This window comes from Triticum aestivum, chromosome 2B, assembly GCF_018294505.1.
Source record: "Triticum aestivum cultivar Chinese Spring chromosome 2B, IWGSC CS RefSeq v2.1, whole genome shotgun sequence".
Classification (NCBI taxonomy): Eukaryota; Viridiplantae; Streptophyta; class Magnoliopsida; order Poales; family Poaceae; genus Triticum; species Triticum aestivum.
The window spans coordinates 530,107,752-530,110,842 of NC_057798.1; the positions used below are offsets into that span (position 1 = coordinate 530,107,752).

General features: G+C 52.8%; 2 non-coding genes across 2 annotated transcripts; both read right to left on the reverse strand.

Annotated features, from left to right (window-relative positions):
* Positions 1–2,862: 2,862 nt before the first annotated feature.
* TRNAL-UAA (transfer RNA leucine (anticodon UAA)) lies at positions 2,863–2,945 on the reverse strand. The gene has a single exon. It is a non-coding gene; the product is annotated as a tRNA-Leu (tRNA).
* Positions 2,946–3,008: 63 nt separating this feature from the next.
* TRNAL-UAA (transfer RNA leucine (anticodon UAA)) lies at positions 3,009–3,091 on the reverse strand. Its single transcript has one exon. It is a non-coding gene; the product is annotated as a tRNA-Leu (tRNA).

The window sequence follows — 3,091 nt, forward strand, 5'->3', positions numbered from 1 at the left end:
TACGAATAACCACAACGTGATTTTGTCAACTTCTATTTACCCTTCATAAGGGCCCTTTTCATCGAATCCGCTCCAACTAAAGTGGGAGAGACAGACACCCGCCAGCCACCTTATGCAACTAGTGCATGTCAGTCGGTGGAACCGGTCTCACGTAAGCGTACGTGTAAGGTTGGTCCGGGCCGCTTCATCCCACAATACCGCTGAAGCAAGAAAAGACTAGTAGAGGCAAGTAAGATGACAAAATCCACGCCCACAACAAAATTGTGTTCTACTCGTGCAAAGAGAACTACGCATAGACCTAGCTCATGATGCCACTGTTGGGGAACGTTGTAGAAAATTAAATTTTTTTCCTATGGTTTCACCAAGATCCATCTATGAGTTCATCTAAGCAACGAATAGAGGGAGTGAGTTTGCATCTACATACCACTTGTAGATCGCGTGCGGAAGCTTGCAAGGTGATGATGGAGTCGTACTCGACGTGATTCGAATCACCGATGACCAAGTGCTGAACAGACAGCACCTCCGCGTTCAACACACGTACGGGACGGGAGACGTCTCCTCCTTCTTGATCCAGCAAGGGGGAAGGAGAGGTTGAGGAAGACAGCTCCACCGGCAGCACGACGGCGTGGTGATGGTGGAGAGGCAGTACTCCAACAGGGCTTCGCCAAGCACATAACGGAGGAGGAGAGGTGTTGGGGAGGGGAGGGCTGCGCCTTGGAGGGTGGTGCGGCTGCCCTCCCCTCACCCCTCTATTTATAGGGGGAAGGGAGAAGGGGGCCGGCCCCTCTAGAACCCATCTAGGGGGGGGGCGGCGGCCAAGGGGAGAGGGGGAGAGGGTGGCTTGCCCCCCAAGTCAAGGGGGCGCCCCCTCTAGGGTTCCCCCCCCCCCTCAACCCTAGGCGCAAGGGCCCAAGGGAGGGGGTGCGCCCAGCCCACCAGGGGCTGGCTCCCTGTCCCACGCAGCCCATGTGGCCCCCCGGGAGGGGTGGCCCCTCCCGGTGGACCCCCGGAACCCTTCCGGTGGCCCCGGTACAATACCGGTATGACCCCGAAACTTCCCGGTGTCCGTTTGACAACTTCCCATATATAAATATTTACCTCCGGACCCTTCCGGAGCTCCTCGTGACGTCCGGGATCCCATCTGGGACTCCGAACAACATTCGGTAGTCACATACTAGTCTTCCTAATAACCCTAGCGTCACCGAACCTTAAGTGTGTAGACCCTACGGGTTCGGGAGACATGCAGACATGACCGAGACACTCTCAGGTCAATAACCAACAGTGGGATCTGGATACCCATGATGGCTCCCACATGCTCCTCGATGTTGTCATCGGATGAACCACTATGTCGAGGATTCGATCAAACCCTGTATACAATTCCCTTTGTCAATTGGTACGTTACTTGCCCGAGACTCGATCGTCGGTATCCCAATACCTTGTTCAGTCTCGTTACCGGCAAGTCACTTTACTCGTACCGTAATGCATGATCCCGTGTCCAACACCTTGGTCACATTGAGCTCATTATGATGATGCATTACCGAGTGGGCCCAGAGATACCTCTCCGTCATACGGAGTGACAAATCCCAGTCTCGATCCATGTCAACCCAACAGATACTTTCGGAGATACCTGTAATGCACCTTTATAGTCACCCAGTTACGTTGTGACGTTTGATACACCCAAGGCACTCTTACGGTATCCGGGAGTTACACGATCTCATGGTCGAAGGAAGAGATACTTGACATTGGCAAAGCCTTAGCAAAACGAACTACACGATCTTTTATGCTATGCTTAGGATTAGGTCTTGTCCATCACATCATTCTCCTAATGATGTGATCCCGTTATCAACGACATCCAATGTCCATAGTCAGGAAACCATGACTATCTGTTGATCACAACGAGCTAGTCAACTAGAGGCTCACCAGGGACATATTGTGGTCTAAGTATTCACACGTGTATTACGATTTCCGGATAATACAGTTATAGCATGAATAAAAGACATTTATCATGAACATTGAAATATAATAATACTTTTATTATTGCCTCTAGGGCATATTTCCAACACCTCCTTCACCGGGACTAAGGCAAACGGCTCTGGCTTCTCCTCGTCCTCCGACCACTCCCTCTTCACGGGGAGAAAGCCCGCACCGGAGGACGAGGAGGATCCGGCGTAGGAAGATCTCGCGGAGGAGAAGGACGCGCGCCGGCGGTCGTACTCCTCCGTCTCGCGGCGGTTGAAGCTCGCCGGCGGCGACATCCCGTGGTTGGTCCACCTCCGGGCGCCGCGCTTCCTCGCGCCGTCCGACCGGACGCGCCGCTCGCGCTCCGAGTCCCTCTCACGGCCGGATGAGCTGCCGGAGCCGCGTCCGAAGCTCCATATTCGGCCCCACATGACGGCTGGAGGCGGGGCGGGTGGTCGCCGACGGCGAGAAATGTGGAGAGGGGAAAGGGGAATCGGGTGGCTCGTGGCGGCGGGGGGATAGGGTTTGGACCTGCAAAATGGTCGCGAAACCGCAGTTATAGTGCTCGGGGCGTGCGGTTTGCGGGCTACGGCAAAATAATTTGCGGGCCGGACGAGTATGTGGGCTCTGTTCTGGCCGGATAATTGGGCCGAGCCCGCATACTCGCCAAATTTTTTATGGGGTTTGCTAGAGTTGCTCTTAGAGAGTTTATTACAACCCCTGCAAAAAAAGAGAGAGAGTTTATTACAACAGCCTGATATTCTTTTCTAGATCAAACAGTTTGATGTGTTTTTTTTAGAACAACAGTTTGATGTTTTTGGCGAAGCGTGATACAACCAATGCTTTATTACCCCACGATCCTGCAAAAAAAAAAGAACTCGTAGAAGCAGTAAACAGAAAAAATGCTGGCTGTGGGGTTCGAACCCACGCGCACTTATGTGCAGAAGATCTTAAGTCTTCCCCCTTAACCACTCGGGCAAACCAGCTCATCGATGCCAATTTTCCGCTCAAGCTCTATTTAAACGCAAAATAGGTAAAACAAAAAAAATTGCTGGCTGTGGGGTTCGAACCCACGCGCACTTATGTGCAGAAGATCTTAAGTCTTCCCCCTTAACCACTCGGGCAAACCAGC